The sequence below is a fragment of the Phyllobates terribilis genome, unplaced genomic scaffold (genome assembly GCF_046119375.1).
Source record: "Phyllobates terribilis strain yellow unplaced genomic scaffold, ASM4611937v1 Scaffold_4__5_contigs__length_816908805, whole genome shotgun sequence".
NCBI lineage: Eukaryota > Metazoa > Chordata > Amphibia > Anura > Dendrobatidae > Phyllobates > Phyllobates terribilis.
The window spans coordinates 229,335,480-229,347,421 of record NW_027362764.1 but is presented as its reverse complement, the minus strand read 5'-3'; positions in this window follow the sequence as shown (position 1 = coordinate 229,347,421).

Below are 11,942 nucleotides of genomic sequence, written 5' to 3'. Positions count from 1 at the left end.
GTGTTTAATCACCCCAGCAGTAAACATGGCTGATTGACTCCTTTCTATACTTTGTGTGCTGGAACACTTTTTTTTTATTTTTATTACTGGAGCTAACAATCTCAGTGCTACACATCTTCCTTCCAGTACTTTGACAGTGTGTGCATATATTTATAAAATATATTTACTGACACCAAGAGTTGTCAGTCTTTGGCTGGTACGCTGTTCAGTTACTTTCCATAGAAAGTACATGTTGCGCATTCGCTTGTTCTCTGCATAAGCTAAGGGTGATCTCAGTCTTTCTAGAAAATACTGCATAGTCCGATCAAATTACTTTTTTCTTTTTAATATATTATTTCACACTCAGCCATTCTAATACCTACTAATGTTATCGGTCATGGCCAAATTTTCTGATCCAATTCTCTGCTCAATCTCGAAGGGCATAAATGACCTTTATGTTTAATTCTGCTAGAATCTCTGAAGCATGATGAGGACGCATACACCAGCCATTTAAAATGAACCTGTCATGTCCCCAAATGTTATAAACGTACAAATATAGTGTAAATCCACAGGTTGATAGCATTATAATATTGTCCGAGCAAGTTACTACCAGGAGAAAATGAACTTCATGACTCCCGGGAGCTGCCGGCTTTCAGTAATACAGGTGTGCCCAGAGTGCCTGCAGTCATTGCTCTGTACACAGTGTGCGGCCGCTGTCAGCGCACCCCAGGACCTTGATAGATGTGTTGCAGAGTGAGCTGTCAATCAAAGCACCATGTAGATATCGTGCAATTGCTGCCGATTTCTGGTGTAGTCTCTGCCCTGCCAATTACAGTACAATACATATAGATGGAGTTTTGAAACAGTAACACTCCACATCATAATCAATATGTTGGCGAAATGCCACAAATTTGCCCATTCATTGTATAGCAGCGAAATCCAACTGAATGTACAGCAAATCTACAAGTAATACATTCTGAACTTGCTACAAAACTGCGGCAAGATCTGCAGCAGAAAAACTATGCCATGCATGGTCTAGGCATTGATGGTGCTTCTGTGTTCTGCATTAGTGAATCATAGTGTTTTATCAGTGTTTTATCTGTGCGTTATCACTAATGTGCATCCATATTCGTGTTTTTCAGGTGAGTCTTGACAGCAGATCAGGCCGTGAACAGTTAAATATCGCCTGGTCCTGTAAGTATTTGAGGTGTACAGAATATTTTAGATTCTTGTTCCAGGAATACAATAAATAACAGTTTTTTGTTACTTTTGTTGTTTTTTTTATTTACAGTAAATTGTTGTCTTTTCTATTTTGATCCAAAGGCCTAAAATGCCTGTAATAAGGCTATATGCACATCTGGAGTATTTGCAGCAGATTTTTCTACAGGAAAAATCCTGTGTAAAATACGCATGCTTTGCCATGTATTTTGTTGCTTTTTTATTTGCGTTTTTGACATTCTTCTTTTTTCCTTCCTTTATCGAATATGTAGCATATGAATGAGATTACAGAAATCTCATTTACTTTGTTGGAGCTATAAAACACTGTGATTTTTTTTTTTTTAGCAAAAATGCAGCTCGTGAACAAACCCTAATAATATAGAAACTTTTACTTTTTCAGATACTTTAACTATAACTTATTGAAGGTGATCTGATATGTTGTGCTGGGTTACAGTAATCTCCTTTAATTATGGGCAGGGACAGGCTTGTAAAATATCATTCCCTGGGTGCCGAGATCCAGTTGTAAACCTCCTGCAGACATCAAGGTGATGAAGCGCATCATCCTGAGCCGCACGTCGTGGTGTCCACGCCACTTTTCTTTAATCTTCGGCTTGGTGCACCTTTAATAGTCATTCTAGGCTATTGTATGAAGCTGTATGTGCCTGATCCATGTGCCTCCATGGCTGCCGGCCGCGCTCAGCACCCTTCTGTCCCTCTCACTTTACACAAGGAGGCTCTATTTATAGATGCTTGGGGAAAGCTATGGAAGGAGTCCCAATGAGCAGAGCCACTCTCTGAGAACTCTGCTGAGGGCTACTCCCACCCACGGCTGACATTCAAGGTCACATGCAAGGGTGGTCTGGCCCTGCCTTCTCATTGGGAGCATTCTGCTCGGACAGCCGGGGTAAAGGAGGCTTACTCATTTAAGACTTTGCATTTGTCCGGGTGAGCTATAAGATCATGAATGTTGCTTTTGAGAGTGCCGCTCATCTTTTTTTCTTCTTTTTATTTCTAATACACTTAAAAGAGTCTCTGTGGAGCTTCTAGCCTTTTCATAGTTTTAAAAGTCACTTGCATTAGTTGCTACATGAATATTAATTGTACTAGTTCTCCCTGTTCATTAAAGAGTACTCTGTATATGTCACGGCTTTGCTGATATGAAGTACGGCAGTTTTAGTAAGGTCACCCTGAAGCCTTTCTGGCGTATTCTAATATAGACCTGCTAAGGAAAGTCCAAAACTCTATCAGACCAGTGCAGAATTAGCCCAGAAAAAATATGATATTTTATTATGACCTTCAGAGAATTACAAGGGGCGAGGAGTTTGGATGTACATTTGTTGTCAGTAATCACCTAGTGTATAAGGGCCTGCAATCAGACGAAGCTTGCATGTCGTCGCTCTGTTGTAGAATTGTATCTGTTGGTGGACATGTACAGATGATTTGATTGGTTAAAAGGGGTTTAACATAGGTGGACTGTGCACTATTGTATTGATGTGACGAGAGCCCGATCTATACTCTGGGTCGAAACTTTGCTTCTGTCACTTTATTATGTTATCACCAATGTGGAAAGTTGATAATTTTTTGGTACTGCAGCCACCTTGGATTATTATTGGATGCTGGAGCCAGGCTGCTGCTGTCACTTTATTATGTCATCACCAATGCAGAAAGTTGATAATTTTGGGGTACTGCAGCCACCTTGGATTATTATTGGATGCTGGAGCCAGGCTGCTGCTGTCACTTTATTGTGTCATCACCAATGCAGAAAGTTGATAATTTTGGGGTACTGCAGCCACCTTGGATTATTATTGGATGCTGGAGCTAGGCTGCTGCTGTCACTTTATTGTGTCATCACCAATGCAGAAAGTTGATAATTTTTGGGTACTGCAGCCACCTTGGATTATTATTGGATGCTGGAGCCAGGCTGCTGCTGTCACTTTATTATGTCATCACCAATGCAGAAAGTTGATAATTTTGGGGTACTGCAGCCACCTTGGATTATTATTGGATGCTGGAGCTAGGCTGCTGCTGTGCTTTCCCTATGTCTTTATACTGCAGCTCTGCCTTTGTATAAGCACAAGCTCAGCAGAAGTCCATACAATAATGGGAACCTGTCACCTGGATCATCCTGCTCTAACAAGGCATTAATTAGTAATTTTTTTATAACAATAATAATTTGCTGTGTTTAACCCTAGAACGCTGGCTTTTTCTACTGGTAACATAGCAGTAGTACTGGATTTTAGCCCACTATAATTCACAGCCCTCTCATTCTGTATTGTGGCCGTGTGGATTCCCTTTTATAATCTAATGAACTTTAAATAAACAGGTAAAGCTCTATTCAAGGGGTTGTCCGTTATTTTGTAAAAAACTGTCTACTAGCTGGACATGTTTGTGTATTAAAATAACTATTACTCACCTGTTATTATCCACCACGACTTCTGCAACCCCATCACTGACCTCAGCAGTCATGTGCCATCTATTCAAACATCACTGTCATGACCAGTGATTGGCTGCAGCAGTCACATGAATGAATGATGAACATGAAGTCGTTGTTGCAGGACCAAAGGAGCAGAGACTACATGAGCATAGACCATTAAAGTGGCAAATAAGTAATGGTTATTTTCAGAGATGAGTGGATTGTTTCTTGCAACCCCAGCCCAGGTCAGTACTTTCCTGACCTGAGATCCTGGGCTCAGCTTATGATTTGCTGTGCTGACGTGTCATTATAGGTTTGCCGCACACCAGGCCAGCAATCAAACGCCACGCCGGGGAACACAGAATGTCAGGAGATAAAAGGGGAAATGGCACGTTACCTGTGTGTGCATTAGTAGCACTAATGCTGCGGGCACCAGACATCATTATTTAGCCCTTGCTTAGGCCTCATTCAGATGTCAGTGTTTTTTACATATGCAAAAAAATGTTACTGGTGTCATTAGTGTTTGGATCAGGACTTGGTCATTCATTTTCATGTATGGATAAATAAAGAAATTACAAATCTCCTATCCTTTGCAATGTTAAATACGGACAACACACAAATGGTGCACTATTGCAATCTGTGTGCTATGTGTTTTTCAGAGACTCATATACTTGTCTTGATACTTCCGTGCTGCTGATAAAACAGGACATGTGAACAGCCCCATAACCTAATGGGTACATTCTGTATCTGTGGAAAACACGGACGGATAGAATACATATGTTCAACACGGATGTCTGAATGAGGCCTTAAAGGGTTTGTTCACTTCTGGACAATACTTTTGTAATGATACAATGCCCCATATTGAAATAAAAAGAGAAGAGGACAGCACTGACATAGGATATTAGTATGTTTTTCCATTTTATGTGGAGCATACATATATTCAGGAATTCCTGAACTCTCCTCTGATGACGTGTCCGCCTGCCCATCCTTTCCTTGTCTGAATTCAATGGCTTGCAGCCTTCTCATCAGATGGGTTAGGAGACCCCCCTCAGTACAATTGTTGGTTAGCAGAAGTGTAACCCCCATATCTCAAACATTTATGACATATCCTGTTGATAGGCCTTAGATCTCATTTCTTTTATGGCATATTGGTAAAATATTTGTTAATAGCTTTATAAATTGTAAAAAAAATATGCAGTGGCGTTTACTGCTCAAGATTTTTTTGTGTTTTTCCCTTTGCTGGAAGATTACCCTGAGAGTCACCTATTTTGATTTCCAACATTTTTGGCCGAGTACATGAGGGCGATGGAGTCTGAGTCTCAGAGTCGGTATAAAATGGACCGACTCCTACTCCTAAAATATATAATAAATTGGGTTCAGTAGTACAATGCAGCATGTGCTGTAAAATTTTTCATAAGAATTTAGGAAAGTTATGAAATGTCCTATAAATGTCTATTCTGTTCCTGATCTAAGCATCTCTGCTTTTAGTTGAGATGAATCTGTGCTGCACTTTATGTACACGCTCAGTAGTGAGGCCGGGCTGTGGAGTCGGGAGTCGGGGAAATTGGAGTCTGAGTCGGAGGTTTGGCTAAATGACTACACAGCCCTGCAGTGTATGTTGTGGTAGATTGGCTCACATAGATGTAGACACAGGAACACTGTCTCTTTAAATCTTCTGTAGTTTATTAAAAGCACTGCATAAACCAATGTAATGTTAGCAAAAACAAATACGGCCTTCCCAGCCTAATAGGAAAAGCAAAACATAACATATGGCACAGTCCTTATTGCTACAGGTAACCGCCCACTTCAGGAACAATTAACCCTAAGGTTTATCTTTCCTTCACATGAAAAAAACGCTCCAGAGCTTGTGCCTCCAGACCCACCCCACACCAAATGCTCTAAAAGGCTGGGAATTTATCCTCTGACCTCCACCTTCTCCACGGGTATTTAATCACACTAGCACTAAAGATGGCTGATTAACCCCTTATCACTATGTGTGCTGGAACATTTTTCCTCTGCTTATATTATTGGAGCTAACAATCTCAGTGCTACATATCTCCCCTCCAGTACTTTGCCAGTGACTTTGTCACAATGCCAAAGGCTGGCACAAGCTTCCTTATAAATGTGGCACAATGTCTGATTTCCTATCCCTGTAGATGTCAGTGTCCGTATAGAGTTCTGGTACTGTTCTGTGTTTGGGTCACTGACTTTTCTTCTCAGTATCTGAACGTGACAGATAACAGAGCAGGAAGCGCAGTCACAAGAAGGCCAAACCGGGGAAGCTGCAGGCTTCTGGCCTGATCCACCAAGCTCTATAACTTTCCCTCTCCTGTGCCTGACATGATATTGGCAATGGCGTCAGAATAGCTTTTCAGAGTTTCGGTATCTCTAATAAATCATATTAAGGCTCATGAGTAATACACCATTTATCTGTCCGTCCCGTTACCACATTAGTGATGATGTTTTTGCCTTATCTATGTTCTTCACAAACTGATGTTGCTTTTCATTGTCCTTTTCCTTGTATTTCCCATGTTGTTCCAATAGTTGGTTAATTTTCCGGCTAGACCAGTTCTCTCGGAGAAGCTCGCCTCCTGAAAAGATCATTGTTAGTGCTCTGAATGCAGGCTTCAGTTTACTAGGTGCTTCCATAGCGGTGCACTGAATTGTAGTAAATACGCTTAAGATGAATGTCCGCTGATTTTGCCGAGAGGGCTTTTCATCATTTCACTTTTCTTCTAAACTCTTTTATCTAAAATTTCCTGTAAATGGTCACTTCAAATGGTCAGGTTCACAAACTAAATAAATAGAAATAATTTGAATTTATTTGTATTATCTTTGTAAGCTTTCCTTGGGAAGGCCATATTGCAAAGAAAAAAGAAAAGAACCAACCAGTGCTATTCAGCTCATTTTTAAACCATAGCAGCTTTACTGTGCACTTGAAGGGGTTGTCCCCTTTCACCTTTTTACCTGGCATTTCCTTCAATCTGGCTGTAGTGTTACAGTGGCCTTCCTTCCTTTGTAGCCCGGTTGCCTTGATTGCCTCCCTGTGACCAACATTTCTGTGACTTCTACTTGTTTAGTTCCCATTGCAGCAGCAGCCTTTTCTGTCAGGAGTGTCCTTAGTTTCAGCTTCATGCTGGTATCTACATCTCCCAGGCCTTCCTCTGCCTATTGTTGAGAAGCTCAACCCCCATTCAGATCCTGCTCTCTTCTATTCCAAGGGGACAACCACTTTAAAAGACTACATTAGAATATAGGATTTGGCATATGAACAGTGTAGTAAAAGTTTTGAACCATCATATGACCTGATGCATTTGCTTTAAAGGATTATTCTTATGTTATGAAATTGGTATAGTTAGACACCATGAAAATAAGCAAGTTTGCAATGGACTGCTTTTTCTACGTGATGTCATTCTGCTTCTATGAGAGCTTTTGTATTTTATAGTTTATAACTCATTGTCAAGGAGACTGATTACCTGAGTATATGCAGTAGCTACATTCCAGGCTGAGGAGTTAACTCTTAAGATCTCATTCACCCCTCAGCATCCCATTCATTTCTGACCTGGAGTTTATGTGATCAGTCCTGCTAAACCATAATCCACTAGCACCTGTCACTGCTTCTCCTAATCACTGCTCTTTTTTTTTCCCTGCCATGGGCTTTTTCAAAGGCACATGCATAGTTGAGGAAAGGGATAACGTAGTGACTGATGACATAGTGCTAACAGTGTAGACTTCATACTAAGCATACTGACAAAACCTGAGACCTGCACAGTAGCAGAAAGATACAGACCAGAACTGTCACTCAAAAAGGAGTGCCCACCCTCAGCAACAATGAAGTGAGGAGACTAGAGAGATTTGTGCTGCTGAACATACATTTTGAGACTAACCCTTTAAGCCGAACACCCTGCACTGTGTATGCTCTCATGAGGGAGCTTGGTGCATCTTCCTGCTGAGCAGCAAGTTGCACAGCAGTTTAAGCAATTGGTTGGGGTCTCAGGACCCAGACCTTCACCGATCTGCTGCAGGGACTAGATATTAAATGGGTTGTCTGGTCAGAATATTTTGATGACCTATTCATTGAATAGGTCATCAATTTCAAGATAAGTGGGGGTGTGACACCTGGCACCATCCCTGATTACCATCTCCGACGACAGATGTAAACCCATTTAAGAGAGCTGCAATGCGCAGCTCCTTTCACTGTGTAGCTGCCTCCACCAGGCACTGCAGATCAGCTTGTATTCAAAAGAATGATCATCACCGGAGCTGGTAACAGCTATGCTGTGATGGTGCCGGGTGTCAGACTCCCCCACAGATCTGATATTGATGGCTTTTCCTATTGATTTGGTTATTACTATTCTGACCAGATAACCCATTCAAGGTGAGGGGTACCCACTTCAAAATGATTGGTACAAAAACAATCAAATTTGCTTGTAACAGGCTTTCCATTCATTTGAATGAGAAAACGTATAGCTTTTTTTTAGCTGCTTTATTTTTAAAGTGTATTAGAAAAAGACTCGTCAATTTTTTGGTGCATTTTCCACAGAATTGTAGTAGAATGCACTTTTTTTTTTCTTTTACTCTAGTTTTTGATTAGCTTTTTGGGGAGCTTTTTCTGTATAACCGCGCAAAAATTGTTCTTTCAAAACTACTCCAAAACAACATGTCTTATTAGTAGGGTATGGATTTTTCTGCCTGAAACATTCCGATAAAAAAACCGTGTGAACATATTCTAATAGTTTTCTCAGCAGCAAGCTCTTCCTTGGCCTCATTCAGACATCCATTTTTGTTCAGATATGCAAAAAAGTGGTTCAAGATTCATTCATCCATGTTTGGTCACGGTGTCAGTTTTTACCATCAGCGATTTTCTCGTATGGATAAATAAATGATAAACCTACTATACATTTGTATTAGTACTTTTCATCCCCAATGCTAATAAAAACTGACATGTCTCCTTGATTTTTGCACTGACACACTGTTCACCAAAAAACACGGTTGTGTGAACAGCCTCGTAGACTTTAATGGGTACGCGTTCTATCGGTGAAAATCACGGATAAAACACAGACGTAAAAAAACTTTTTAGACCTCTGAATGAGGCCTTACGGTGTTCCACTTATCTCAGAAATAATATATGTTTGTACACAGTTATTTGCAAAATCCTCTGCAGGATCAACTTCTGTATATTTCCGCATCTCTGCAAGATTTACGGTGGGGACACCCTTTTTTTTTTGCAGCTTCTGCCTTATTCCTTTCTGCTGAGGAAACAATGCTACTAAATATAGACAGGACATATTGTGAAATTGTATGCGGATACTTAGTCTCCTTGGCTCCTAACCAACAAGATATGGGCTGAAAATGTTTCATTTACAAGAAGCGTACACAAGATTAGATCTTAATGGTGTGAACGCAGTATAAGGCCAAAGATCCACTTTATGACCATACACGAATCATTGAGCCATCATCATTTCATTACTCTGTTCGAGGCTGTCTCATGAAATCATGAAGATAATTTAGTTTAGGTGCATTTAAACGAGTCGACTTGCAGGGTTAAATGCCCGAATCTGCTACATGTAAGCGGATCAGCAGTCATTTAACAACCTGCTTAGAGAGGCCAACCCCACGGTCCATGCACACACAGAACGATGGTAATAACTTGTTCAGTGGACATAGAATATCGTTGTTTTCGTATTGCACATGCCGGTTACACAGGACGATGTGCATCTGAGAACTATGATTTTTAAGCAAGTGTAGAAATAATTTCACCCGACAAGCATTTTGGGCAAGCAGCCTTTTTACCCTGCCTCATTATCGGGAAACGAGAGCTCGTTCCCAATTATGGGCGAGGATAATTGCACTCTTAGAATTCTGTTCTTGTCTTTTATTGTAAAGATGGTCATAACAGAAGATCACTTCTAGACAAACTATTAGTTTGTCTAACATGTCATCCTCAACCACCCATCATTCAGTATGTTTTAGCATACGTGCAAACTTTCCCCAATTTCCTTGGACTCCTGGGCTGAAATGGGGTAGGGTCCTTGTAAACCCCACCCAAACGTGTTTTCTGGGTGTTTCAGGTAGGACAGGAGGCAGCGTTGGGGATGGCACTTAAACGTTGCCAGAAATGTTGTGTTTCAGCTATGCATCTTGGTTGCAAGGGTGTATATGGCCTAAATCTCAGGAATCCTGCATGTGTCAATGGAGTTTCCTGTTCTCTTTAGCAACACAATACGCCAGTTAACTGAACAGCGTAACCAGACCAGAAGTTCACAATGGCCGTCTATGGAGAGATGTCTTTGCTCATCCAGTCCCTGTTCCTTGTATGTAAATCGTGGATGCAATTATGAAAACATGGATAGGTCAGACTTGATCCTATTGTCTCCATGTAAGGTAAGCTGTGCCTTACACATCTAGCAGCTACTTGTGAGCCCTGAAACCGTATATCACTTGGATTTTTTTTCTACTGATCAGAGGCCGCAATTAAAACACTAAAGTTGTGATTTGTATAGGGTTATAGCCCTTACAAGATGGTATGCTTATCTTATACAGTCAGTTTGGCCTGATAAGACTCCCTTTAGGAGTTCTGTGTTCATCATACAATATATCGTTTTGTGTCTTATGTACTTGGGTTCTTGCTTTTTTTTCTGCTATCTGATCTGATTTAAAAAAAGACTGATGATTGGGAATCCCGATCATTCTCAGACATGGTCCTATTGGACATCTATTATATATGTACGAGATGAAGATCCCTTTAATTTCCTATTTTCCTGATGTGTGTTTATTTTGGTGGATGATCCGTGTAGTTGCGATGGGTCAGGCATGCAGGACACGCGGTATAGCCCATTATTCTTCTCATCATGTGCTAATTTCAATATTTGCTTTAGTAGAGTTGATGTTAAAAGCTAAATTCTGCCTGTGGATTGTTTGCTGGGAGCAATATATTGGCACGGAGCGGCCTCACATCCTGTGCCAAACACAAGGTGACCCATTACCACTGGCTTCCTCCCAGCTCCGCTACAACTGTTCACTTCTCCTCTTAATGAGCATCAAACAGCCGGTTTCGTATTCTCTTTCTTTTTTTGTTGAGAATTGTGTCCACATACCACAAAATTACAGATGGAAGAATAAGAACTGGTTTGCTTTGAGGTTTTCTGTTGGTAACACATATGGTGTCAGTTTTCTACAACACTGAACATTCATTAAAAAATATATCTGATATGACTTTACAATCTCTACTAATATGTAATGATGACAAGAAGACATCACTTCACACGACATGTACAGATCACATGATCGGCGCCATATTTAGTTCTCTTAAGTTAACCCCTGGATGTTTCCTGTGACTTGGCATATCCTATGTCATGTAACAGTGCGGCTAACTGAATGCTGGGGTCACAGAACACATGGGGGGTCCAGAGAGCGAGATATGTCGGCTGTCAATCAGACAATTCACGATTACAATCCAGAATGAACTATTATTCTATGTTCATTTTAGGGGGTTGTGCGCTACGTTTAGAACCTTCCCCATTCTGTCCTAACAACTCCAGATAACGGTGTGATGATCTGACCGAATCCAAAGCCGGAAAAGGGACGGACTCAGTGGAAAATCACTGGAGGAAAATAGCATAGTTTTTGAGCCCGATTCATTATTGGATTTGTGCATGTTTGTTTGCTTGTTTTTTTTATGTTTTCGTAACATAGTAACATAGTTTTAAGGTTGAAGGAAGACTGAGTCCATCTAGTTCTACCTATAGCCTAACATGTTGATCCTGAGGAAGGCAAAAAAAAAACCATGTGGCAAACACTAAGCTCCACATTGGGGAAAAAAATTCCTTCCCGACTCCATACGACAATCAGACTAGTTCCCTGGATCAACGCCCTATCAAGGAATCTTCCTTTTTTTTTTGCGCCATACTAATCTTTTTATTTGAACCTTTTTTTAAAGTTACTTTATGAGTTTGTCTGTGTTTTTTTTGTAGTACACTACTGTGAGCAAATCATAGGGATACCAATTTTTTTTTTTCATTTATAATTTGTGACTTTTTGAAGAATCTCAAAATTTGGCAAAAATGTTGAATTAAGAGCATTTATTTGAATTCCTGAACTGAATCATGTCATTTTGATGAATTTGTCACTTAACAGGAACCTGTCATGTGAAAAAAAACACTGTTAGGCTGCGTTCACACATTGCGTATTTACCTGCGTTTTTTTACACGCGCGTATTTTCCTGCTTTTTTTACGTGCTTTTTTTTACGCAGGTGCAGGAGAAATGAAGTGTGATGAGCATGGACACCTGTATGTAATGTAATGTATGTGTCTGTGTGTGTATGTATGTAAT